Below are 13116 nucleotides of genomic sequence, written 5' to 3'. Positions count from 1 at the left end.
ATATATGTAATAAATTAGTTATAATGTATATTATAGTAAATCCTTTCACAAGGGAGTTGTCACACGTACAAAAATCATGTATTCCCAAACAACAATCATGGCAGGCATAAATCGTAATTCCATATTCATATAAACATTTCAACAAATGCATGAAATGCATTAATTTCAACATAGTTCATATATATATGTAATACGCGGAAAACATCGCATCTAAGCATATGTGATAGCAATCAAGTCAGTCATAAATCAGTACTGACATTGAAAGCCTTGAAAACCATAACCTAAATATTTATAGTCTGCACCTTTCATCGGTATACTTGTATCGAACTCAGTTCGAATCCTACGTTCTCAAATACGGAATAATGGGTACCTATATCATGAAATAGGTTAGTTATTTCACTGATCTACTTATTTAGATACCTAAAACAGATTAAGGTTAGAATTTCTTACCCAACAATGGTTTCGGATTCAACGGTGTAGTGATACAGGTAGGATAATTCGGCACGTGGAGCGATGAGAACGAATCCCAGCAACTATCTCTCACTCTCTCTCTTCTCCTCACCTTCTCCTTTTCTTTTCTCTCTTCTCCATCCTAGGGTTAGAAATTTCGTATGGAATGAGAGAGGGGTGGTTAAGGCCCTTATATAGGCCCAGAACTGATGTCAATGGCCCTAGGGCCATGGTATACTTAGGTTATAGCCAAAATTTGTCTGTTTCGGGCCAACGGAGCTCATCTGGAGGTCCATTTCCTGCATATGGTCCGGAGATAGTTCTCTGACAATGGATCTATGTCAGGTTAAAGTTTCGATTCGATTAGGTTTTTACATCGACCGCGGGGGACCAGTTTCAGTTTAACGGCCATCGTCATTCAATCAGGGTCACAAGTACACTGATATGTGTAGAGAATTTTTCTTAATCCAAGGGTATAGTTGGGTCAGAATTTGATGGTCTAAAACCTTAAACTTGGCCTGCAAGCGAATGACCCAATTCACTTAAATTTGAGTCTATTCCCTGAAGATATTCGTGTTTCTCACACACTTCACTCCAGGCTCAAGTTATGCATTTCTGGATATTATTTGAACTTAATTTACGAGATAGTTGTTAAGCCCAGTAAGGCGATCATAACCGTATAGTTTTGTGGTAATTAGACTTTCGACGCGTGGTCCAGGTCTAATACGGAGTTTCAAGATGCTCTCGAGAGCAACTGAGTTTTGAGATTGATCCTGGGTTTTTAGGAAATGTAAACTTAGCGATTTCGCTAGTTTTGGGTCTTGCAGTTCGTATAGAAAGTGATTCGAGCTAATTCGTCGATCAATTCAATTTAGTACTTAATTAATTTTTGTCTAATTTCTAAAGAATTTGATCCTTAATAATTTATGCCTGAGGTGGTACTCGGGTATTTGTATGGATTTTTCCGAGACGTTATAATCTACCCCCCTTAAAGAAAAATTTCATCATCAAAATTAGTACCTTTTCGTACTCCTCGAGAATTTGAGGATAGTTCTTACGGACCTCGGTTTCTGTTTCTCAAGTAGCCTCTTCCTCAATGTGGTGCGTCCACAGTACCTTTACAAGCAAGATAACCTTGCTGTGCAGCACTTGTTCCTTCCTGTCTAGGATACGCATCTGTCGCAGTAGATAAGTAGCATCCTCACTCAACTGTATCTGCTCCCATTTGATAATGTGGGAAGGGTTAGGAACGTATTTCTTCAGCATCGATACATGAAATACGTTGTGCACTCCTGCAAGTGGTGTGAGCAAAGCAAGGCGGTATGCTACCGCACTACTCGATCTAGTATCTGGAATGGGCCTATAAATCTCGGCGTGAATTTTCCTTTCTTTCCAAACCGGAGGACTTTCTTTATTGGAGAAACCTTTAAGAATACGTGGTCCTCAACTTCAAACTATAGTGGTCACCACCTCATATCGGCGTAACTCTTCTATCTGCTCTGTGCTGCCAGGAGTTGATGCCTGATAATGTTGATCTTCTCTGAGGTTGACTGCACTAACTTAGGGCCAATCAAACTCTTCTCGCCAACCTCTGCCCAATAATGAGGTACTCTACACGGACGCCCATACAGTGCTTCATAGGGGGCCATGCCAATTCTCGCATGAAAGCTGTTGTTATAAGTGAACTCAGCATAAGGAAGACAGTCATCCCAACTGTCCTTGAAATCAAGTACACAAGCTCGCAGCATATCTTCTAACACCTGATTCACCCGTTCCGTCTGCCCATTCATCTGTAGGTGGAACGCGGTACTGAACTTCAGTTTCACACCCATTGCTTCCTAGATACGAGTCCAGAAGATAGATGTGAACCGCGTGTCACGATCTGACACGATCTCCATATATGAACTCCATGCAAACATACTATCTCCTTGATGTAAAGCCTGGCCAACTCATCTGTGGAGTTTGAGACTCTAATCGGGAGGAAATGAGCCAATTTCGTCAACTGGTCCACGATCACCCAAATAGAGTCATGCCCCTTCCTCGTCTTCGGTAACCTTGAGATGAAATCCATAGAAATGAAATCCCATTTCAATTCTGCTATGGGCATAGGCTGAAGTAATCCATGAGGTTGGCGGTGTTCGGCCTTGACCCGCTGGCACATGAGACAGCGAGATACATAGTCTGCTATGTGGGCCTTCATGTCGTTCCACAAGTACGAGCGCTTCATGTCTCGATATATCTTCGTACTACCAGGATGCATCGCCATCTTCAAATTATGAGCAGCTTCGAGGACTTCCCTTCTCAAGTTATGAAGATTTGGAATGCAAAGGCGACCACGATAACGTAAACCCCCATCCGACTAACTCTCCATTTCGAGTCTTCACTGTCGCTCAATTGCTCTCTCATCTTTACCAATAGTTCATCGTCTTTCTGAGCCGCAATAACCCCGTCATCAATGAGTGGTTGCACACGAACGTGTGCGATGCTCTCGAACGGCTCCCCTTCTATAAGCTTCTGCTCGAAGTCTCATACAAATTCTACCATGTTCCACTCGTCTCTCATTAGCGGAGCCGCAAATGTTATCGTCTTCTTGCGGCTCAACGCATCTGCCACAAGGTTAACCTTGCCAGGATGGTATGAGACCTTGAACTTGAAGTCCTTCAAGGTTTTCATCCATTATCGCTGCCTCATATACAGGTCCCTCTGTGTAAATATGTACCTGAGGCTTTTGTGGTCGCAAAAGAGCTCAAACTCCTCTCCATAGAGGTAATGTCTCCAGAGCTTCAATGCAAAGATGACGGCCGCTAACTCCAGGTCGTGTGTAGGGTAGTTTTCTTCGTGTTTCCTCAACTATCGTGATGCATAAGCAATAATCATGTCCTTCTACATCAGAACACAACCTAAACCAACACAAGAAGCGTCGGTGTATATGGTATATCTAACCCCCTGCTCTAACAATACTAGCACGGGCGCGGACGTCAATTTGTCCTTCAGTTCCTGAAAGGCTGCTTCCGCATTCTCATTCTAGGCAAACTTAAGGTCCTTCCGAGTGAGCTAAGACAACAGTCTGATTATCTTAGAAAAGTCCCTAATGAATCGGCAATAGTAGCTAGCAAGTCCCAAAAAACTCCTCACTTATGTAACCGAACCGGGCTACTCCCAGTCCTGAACTATAGTCACCTTAGCAAGGTCCACAACTATCCCTTCCTTGGACACCACATGTCCCAGGAACTTGACTTCTTCCTTCTAAAAGTTGCGCTTCTTGTACTGGGCATACAACTGGTTCTTCCTGAGAGTATCAAAGATTGCTCACAGGTGTTCCTCGTGCTCCTTCCGACTCTTAGAATATATCAGGATGTCATCTATAAATATGAATTGGAATAGATATAGCTGAAACACCCGATTCATCAGGTCCATGAACATGGCGGATGCGTTTGTCAGTCCAAACGACATGTAATGACCTGAAAAATTTTGTGTCAAAACCCGAATACTATCTCTATTTTCCTTAGAAGTTATTTGTGGGTTACTTAGTGCTAAACTCGATTGCTTGTGAAATTAGCATCAATCACTTTAAATTGGATTTGCATGACTCAAAACCTGTAGAATCATTAGCGCTAGGTTACTCTGAAATCTGGGATTCATCGCTAAATCCAGTTGCTCTTGGGAATTTTTGAAAGTTCTGGATCAGACCTGGATCACGCGTCGAAAGTCCGATAGGGATGATCTTAGGCAATTGTGGTCACCATGTTGGGCTTGACCATCACCTCAAAAATCAAGTCCATATGATGTTCTGGGTCGATTTGATTGAGTCCGGAGTGAAGAGGGTGAGAACGGTGAGAAATTAAATGTGATTTTATGAAATCTGAGTCGTGTCGCTTGCGCGACGATTTTAAGCAATCTGACCGTTGGATTCTGACCCAATTTCACCCTCTGATCAGGGAAGATGGCCTAGGCATGTCATAGTGCTTGTGGTCCTGATCGAGTTTCGGTGACCGTTGAATTGAGTGTGGTCCGCCACGGCTGATCTGAAGATCCGATTGGTACGAAAACTCAGCTTGAACTAGATCCGTGGTTAGTGAGCTTAAGTCCAACCTCTCGTGGAAAAAGGCCCACTGGAAGTGTTCCGTTGGATCGAGAGAGGCCTGTTTTGGTTATAACCTAAGTATACCTTGGCCCTGGGGTTATTTTCATCAATGTTAGGCCTATATATAGACCTTAAAACCCTAGCTCTCTTTTCCATACGAATTTCCTAACCCTAGCTAAGAAAGAGAGAGGAAAAGAGAGAGAAAGTGAGAGAGAAGTTGGTGAATCATCTTAGATTCTTTCCTGTTACTCTACATCCTTAAACCATCACTTTTAAATCGTTATTCCGGCGATTCTAAGTTCATCCTTGGGTGAGTTAATCTAACTCTAATCTGTTTTAGAGCTTAGAATAGTCTATGTGTTGTTGTAGCTCATTTTTATTCTTGCCTTAGGTTATCTTGTCGCCGTTGACGAAGACATATCGTCTGAATCAGTTCGGTATTCTATTTTTGGTTTAAGGTGCGGACTTTAATCGTATAGGTTATGGTTTTCAAGGCTTTCAATGCCAGTGAATGGTTTATTCTTGTTATGGATGAGATTTCACAGTCAAATGCTATGTTTATTTTGCGTTCCTGATATGCATGTGTTATATTGAGATTTGTGTAGTCTATATATATGTAGGAAGTACCGTATATGTATAAAATATGAACATGTACTTGCCATGATTATTTGTCGTGTACCTATGCTAACTGTATGTGTGACAACTCCTTGGTAAAAGGAATTGCCCAAACGCGTGTATTTCAACATACGTCATGTATGTTGCACTATGTATTCTAAGTGTTTGTAAAAATGTCTGAATGATCCAAAGTGTAATATATTTACCTAATTGCGAGCATTTAGAAGCGATTCCCAACACTCCTATTGATGTGTATGATTTCATACATGCAAGTCACATCCTTTGTTGTTTAACTTCAAGCATTACTTATGTGTAAATCCATGTTAAGTTGATATTCTTCAAATGCTTACATACCACATGATTTGAGGTGTTGTTCCATTACTGTTCTAAATTCTATATGCATATCTGTTGTAGTGGAATGTGTTTGGGACTATGAATAGTCCAGGAAATCAGTAATCGGCCTTGAGTTTGTGGCTGAGGTTGTTTTCGCCACGAAGGACGTGATTTGACGAACCCGAGTCGTATTAGAGTTGTCGGCAGTGGTTTGGCCACACGGAGTGTTTGCGCACTCTATGTCGTTCAGCCCAACGTGCGCTCATGCTAGTCGAGTTCGTCAAGTAACCCGATTGTCCGATGTATGTTCACCATGTATGGACGCTATTGTTTGAATCTAATGTACCAAACTTATCGATGAGATCCTGTTAACCATTGTACTTTGATCCGTTAAGACTCATGAGCCGGACATGGTGGTATGGGACACCATGGTCGAGCTGTCGGCCTACGCTGGGGTGACGAGCCTCCCCGTAGTGACCAGTGAGCAACCAAACTCGTGAGCCGATTATGGTGGTATGGGACACTATATTCGTGCTGTCGGCCTACATTGATTAGTGACGAGCCCTTTGTAGTGACCTCGAGCATACCTGGATATCGCATTGAGGTGACAAGCCTTATTGTAGTAACGAAGGTATGATAGGCGTGCATTGATTAGTGACGAGCCCTTTGCAGTGACCTGCAACCATATGATCGTATGAGATGTCTAGGACTGACGACCCTAGAATGGATCACTGTTTGGATGGTGATATGAGGAAGGTACCTTAGCTTCCCAACCCTGCTGTATGAAAAGGACTAATAACAACTTGGTAATCATGTTCATGCACCGCATTGCATGTGCCTAGAAGAGGTGGAGCACTTTGAGGCGATGTCATGTGTAACGTAAGATAAAGATGCTGAGGGTGTATGCGCGAGGGCACGCATCATTCTACATACATCCTTGCATTAACAAGAGTACTTAGGACATGTTTGATTTTTTTGCTTTATCATTACTACTTTATTGAATTGATAACATGTTAACCTTTGCTATATTGTTCCACTGAGTTGATCACTCACTCCCACGTTCTGGGACGGTGTTTAAACACCCACCAGACTCTGTCTTAGTTGCAGATGTTGATGCGACCTCTGAGGCAGAGCAGGAGATCGAGGATGATGAGGCTACATTTTCTTTCATGCAGTTTTCAGGCGGGTTCTAGTGACCTTGTTCTGATGCGTGGGATTCTAGGACTTCTTTTGGGAATAGATGATGTAATTTAATGTCTTGTACCTTTGATAGTAACACTTTTAAGTATGACCTGGTATGTATATGTATTTCAGGGAATTGCACATGTACACATTTATTTCTTTAAGTCTTCCGCTTGCGTTTCTCACTTATCCCTAAATTATGTTTGCAGTTTGGCTTAATCTATTCCATGTTTTATGCACTCATACAGACAACATACATCCATCATTCAATATGTTGCATAAGTGATGTTTTAAAACTCGGGAGCTGAGTTATGCTCGACCCTCAAATTTCAGGGCGTTATACGACATCACAAGGAACTCGTAGTGCCCAAAGCTGGTTCTAAACATTGTCTTCTGCATGTCCTCATTCCTAACGCGCAACTAGTGGTACCTTGACTGTAAGTCGATCTTTGAAAAATATTGTGCCCCTTTCAACTGATCAAACAGGTCATCTATCCTGGACAAAGGATACTTGTTCTTTACTGTGACTTGGTTCAACCTGCGATAATCAATACACAATCGCAGTGATCCATCTTTTTTCTTCACGAACAACACAGGTGCTCCCCAAGGAGACACGCTAGGCCGTATGAAACCTGAATCTAGCAGATCATCGATCTATCTCCTTAATTCCTCCATTTCACAGGGAGGCATGTGATATGTCGGTAGGGAAATGGGTGTCGCACCATGCACAATCTCGCGCCAAGGAGGTAATCCAGGTATCATCTTGAACACATCCGTGAAATCTTGGACTACAGGTGTGTTCCTCAATGTTGGACCATCAACATTCTCCAGTAAGGAAGCGTAACAACTCATGTGGCAAGGCAAACTGACCTAAACTGGAAAAGTAAAGGTCATGCCCTCAGGTGCACAGGTTATCACCACTCTGGTATCACAATCAATCTCTGCCTTTATCTCGGTGAGCCAATCCATACCGAGGATAACGTCGTAATGGTATAGTGGGGCAACGATCAGGTCAATGAGTACCGTCCTACTTTTTAAGTCTATCGAGCAATCCTTACAAATCTTGGTAACGTCTGAAAAGGTCCCTGTGGCGGTAAGGATTCTCACCCCTTTCGTAGGAGTTGTTCTCAACACTAGCCGTTTGACTGCTGCGCATGATATGATAGAGATAGTGGACCCGATGTCCACCAATAAGAAGACTGGTATACCTTGGATATGCTCCGTGACTTCGAAGGCCAGCGGTGCTATAACTGCCGTCTCAGATGCCTCAGTTGAAAGTGAGTGCACACGAGCTTGTCGAGAACGGTTCGGCTGCGGTACCATAGGTCGCTGAGGCGGCCTAAATCGAGGTGCAGGTGGCCTGTAAGAAGGCTATGCAGGTAGTGCTAATCGTATAGGTGGAGCTGAGATAGCTAGTGGCATCTGACGATTAATCTTCTAAGGGGGCATGAAGCCATTGTCCCTCATCTTAGTAAAGCAATAAGTGTCAAAATGGCCCGACCTCTTGGAATAGGTACACCATACATCAGGTTACCTCCACTGTGTTGATGGAGCCGTAAGCCGAGGAGGAGAATCTGTACGAGGCCTCTTGGCAAGGAATGGCCTACTCGACAAATCTGGCCGATGCCTAAGAATCATAGGTACACGTGTACGGGATAGCCTATCCTCATCCTGCTCAGCTCGCAGAGACATGCTCACTAGCTCAACATAGTTGGATATGCTAGCGCAACATATCTTCGAGTGTATCTCGAGTCGCAAACCCTTAGAGAATCGCCGCATTCGCATCGGCTCGTTCGCTAGGATCAAAGGAGCGTACCTGGCTAGCTCCGTGAACCTATTCTCATGCTCGGCCATAGACATTCCTCCCTGATGGAGGCAAAGGAATTCACTCTCCTTCTCGTTATGGTATGTGAGGGGAAAGTACTTCTCATGGAAGCAGGTCTCAAAAGCTTCCCATATCCATACATACTCAGCAGCCACTGTCCGTAGGATACTGTCCCACTAGAGACTGGCCTCCTTCTCGAACATGTAAGTGACCAACTCGACCTGCTCTACCTCAGTGCAGTGCAGCGGCTTCAGCATCTTAGAGATGCAGTCAAGCCAATACTCGGCCTCCTCGGGTCTGTGAGTACCCGTAAATGTGGGAGGCCGGAAGCGCTGAAATCACTCAAATAGGCCGCTGGCACTCATATTCCCAGCAAGGTGCATAAGTGATGCAGGTGGAACCACACTCATATTCTGGGCAAGGGCCCCAGCAACAGTAGTCCAAATCTGCTGCTGCTGTTACATAAGGAGCATCATCTGCTCTAGACTATCAGGAGGAGAAGCCTAATACATGTGGGGCATCAATGTGGATGCACGGTTCTACTCCGGAACTGGTGGTGTAAAAGGTGTCGGCCCATTTGTGGGGCTAGTGGCCGGTTGAGAATTCGGAATAGTCTTGTGATTCGGGCCCAAACTGGGGTCCGTATGGCTATCGCTTGGGGGAGGTGCCCCGTCAATCGAGTCGCCATTGTAAGACGTGCCGTACTCCATGTGGTTTTAGGTGGCATTCCCTATATACAACATATGGTGCAACGCGTGTAAGATTTAGGATAACAACACTCAATTTCTCAAGCATTCTACACATTTCATAACAAAAGGTGTCATATGCATTTTATTAAACCAAAATTGTCATAATACATGAGACGCAGCTTTTACATGGATCATGACAGAAAACGCATGTGAGCTAATCTAAACAAGCTTTTAAACACTAACACATGCCAATCACTCTACCATATTACTAAGCCTATCAAGGCTATAACATAGAAAACAGGAAAACAAGGAAAACCCAAAGACGACTTCAACGTGAGACTAGTCCTCCGAATCTAGTGATGGTAGAGGTGTACCCTTATCCTGCATACAGTACAGATAGCCTTCAAGGTGGGAGACACCTTCTTGAATTTCTGTTTTATGAAGGCCTGACTCTCTTCAAGCTTGGCTCGGGTCTCACTGACCTCCTGTCGCAGGGCGACCTGGCCCTCCTCGATTTGAGCCAAGCAGGCTTCTATAGCAGCCCAATCATGGTGGGGCTCATGTGTAGCAGGTGGAGATCCCCCATCAGAGTCTTGGGCCTCCTCTTCTTCCTCTTCCTGCTCTTTCTCTTCTTCGCTTTCTTCCTCTATCTCATCTCTGCCTTCTTCATCACTCTCTTCCTCTTCACTTCCCGTCTCATCCTCACTCTCATTGAGTCGGGCTTAATGTTGTCGTGACCTAATATTCATATTATTGAGAGTAGTGTCGTTGATGAAATGGATCGGCGCAAGCCTTTCTGAGCCAAGTCTGTAGCCGAATTCACGAGCAAGCTTGCATATAAGTCGACCGAATGGGAGTGAAATGTCTATCCTAGGAGAGCGTGCGGTTTGAACTATCTGTAGTAGTACATACGTAGGTAAGCACAACTTGTCTCCTTACCCAGCTCGATATAGGAAGTCCACCATCAAATGCGTGCATTCGGAGTGATTGCTCTATCTAGGATACATATTGTGCGTGAATATGTGGTGGAGTAGGCGGAAGTCAGGAGCCATCTTGGATGCTAGGAGGCAGTTGCCTCGACTCCAGTGGACCAGTCGGCCACAAAGAAATCGCGTACGTCGATCTCTTTTACGCACAGTCCTGAGACTCTTCTCACTAGCATGAACATCACCAAGTGGCATCCCCATGATTCGGGCTATCAAGTCTACATTGACAACGGCTTCCCACCTTCCCACGAGGATAAAGAACTATATAGGCTCCAGTAGTGGCTCTCGTATGTGGGCGTAGAAGGCTCAGACAGTGCCCTCATTCGCACGAGACTTGCCCTCAAATATGAGACCTCACCCAGCGTCCAACAGGAGATCCATCACCGGATAAAGCCCAAATAGTTTCTCGTCCACATGTGTTTCAAAGAGGACCCTACGGCCTTGAAACCTTACATGTGCCATATCTGCCAGTAGAGCTCTTTCGAGAGGAAGCTGGGGATCAAGATCCCGCTTCTTCCTTAGCTCCCAATCGACGCTTGTGTTAGCCTCGGTGCCTTTCTGCCTCCTTGAACGGGTAGGGTGGCTAGGCTCGACTTCATCCGTGGAAGCTCTCTTCTTTCCCATGAGAGAAAGAAGTGTGGAAAGCGAAAATACAGCCGTCACAATCTCAAAAAGGGCCATGAGAGTGAAATAAAGTGGAGGGATAGGATAAGTTGTTAGACCTTGAGATTTTGTGAGACACCAAGAGGGTTTGTGTGCCCAATAGGAGGAAAATAAGGGAGATAGGTGATGGGTTTGAAAGGAATGGCGGGAGGTGTGTATGTAGTGATGAAGAAGAAGATGATATGAGAATGGAGGGGAGATTAGAGAGAGAAAAATGAGATTTTCAGAGGTTTAGAAAGCTTGGAGGGATAAGAATGGAGGAAAAGAAGCAAATGAGGAAGATATAAGGGGCCTCACATGATTTCGTGGGCCCTACACACATGTATAAGGGTCGGCCCAACCGGCCCGCTGCGGCCCAACAGGCCCGGAGGAATCGGATTGCGAGGCATCGCCGTTGGGGTGATGCCATCACAGTCCACTAGACTTAGGGCGATGGCATCTATAAGCCCCGTATCCTAGACCGTACCATTCCATAGGCTTCCGCGGTCTTTCCGGTCGAATTCCGGCAACCTTCGACCCTTAACCGGTATTTACGCGCGACCTGGATTCTCATGCCGTCAACCCGAGTCGACTCAACTCAGGGCTTGTACCTTAGCGACCGCGTCGTCGCCGCGGTTCCGATGCCGCGACTTGCGCGCCGAGGCGATACCGTGGTTGAGAGATGTGGGCCAGCGTTCGGTGCGAGGAAAACGCCGCGCGTGCGAATTCTGAGGGAATCTCTACAAGGTGTCACATCAATCAATCAATCCCATCAATCCCATCATGTCAAGTACACATCAACTTTCACCCTTTCCCAAGCAAACCCCCAAAGTCAAAAAGTTCTTACACAAGCCTTACCTCTCTTACAACTTTTGCCAAAAAAGTCAAAAAGTCTCTTACACTCCCATCCCTCTCTCTCCCATCCATCACTCCATCACCCATCACTCTCTCTCTCTCTCTCTCCCTTTACAACTCTCTCGCTCATTCATTTTTTTCAAATCTAATCCAAGCAAGAGAAATCCATACGTATGAGCCCTCCCATGGTGAGAAAAATGCTCATGTGTGACCCACCTTTCCATCCCTAGATCTCTCATCTCAACCATCCATTTCTCATCTTCCTCCATCAAAGAGAAGCACAAGGAGCTAAGGAAGCCAAGGGAGCAAGAAGATAAAGCGGTGGGTGCTTTGATAGGGTAGTTTGTGATGTTTTTAAGATGGGCCAAGTGAGGCCAACCGATCAATGGTTTGGATCTCACTTTGGACCCTAAGATGTGGTCGATGACCCACTTGGATCATCATGATCATTCCATGATGGGGCCATTCTCCATGGACCCCATCATGATATTTATTTTCTTACATATTTAGGGTCATTAAGACCATCTAATTTAGTAGAGAATGGATCTCCACCGTTGGATTTAATTTTAATGGACCCACATGTAATGGGACCCACTTGATGCATGATTTAGTGCAAGGGAGGGCCCATAGTGCCGGGGTCCCTCTATCACGCGGGTCTCACTCTCTATCTCTCTCTCTTTTATTTTATTTTATTTTTGTGATGTTAATGAGGTTGTGTGGCCCACTTGAATGGACCCCACCATGAGGTAGGTATTTTATCCAAACCATTTATAAGTGGGGCCCATCTTATATGTGTAGTACCCATGCCATCCATCACTTGGTGGCCCACCTAAGCAGGGCCCACCTCCAACGTATATGCCAAGTCCAGCGTCCAGGGACGCTGGACGTCTGCTGGAAGAAACACAAATATCAGCTTCTTCCCAAGCTTTGGAATGGTCCACTCATATGGGTCCCACCTTGATGTATGTATTAAATCCATGCCGTCCATTCCTTTCCTAAGCTTGTTTTAGGCGTTGAGCCAAAAGATGGGATTAATCAGACCTTCGGGCGGGCCATACCATACCAAATGGTGGTTTTCACCATTGAAACCTTCCCTGATTTCCTATACGCCAAAATATGTCCGATATTGGACTTGTTTTGCTCGTGCTGAGCCATGGAATGACATTGGACGGTGTGGATTGTCAAAATATGGACCCCACCTGCGAAAACCGCAGAAAAACTGAAATAAAAAAATATAAAATCATAACACAGCAGCAACGCTGCTGTGTCAGAAAGTGCAGCAGGCGCTGCCTGCGCGCCAGCGCCCAGCGGACGGGCGATCGGGCAGCCACCCACGGCTCCAGCCGTGGGTCCCACCTTGATGTTTTTCCATCATCTAACCCGTTCATCGGGTGGGCCACTCTCTGAAGTGGGCCCACCCCAAAAATCAGCATGATCTAAAGCTCAGGTGGCCCA

This window comes from Magnolia sinica, chromosome 4 (assembly GCF_029962835.1).
Source record: "Magnolia sinica isolate HGM2019 chromosome 4, MsV1, whole genome shotgun sequence".
NCBI classification, from domain to species: domain Eukaryota; kingdom Viridiplantae; phylum Streptophyta; class Magnoliopsida; order Magnoliales; family Magnoliaceae; genus Magnolia; species Magnolia sinica.
The sequence above is the reverse complement of the archived record's forward strand: the minus strand, read 5'-3'. Positions refer to the sequence as shown.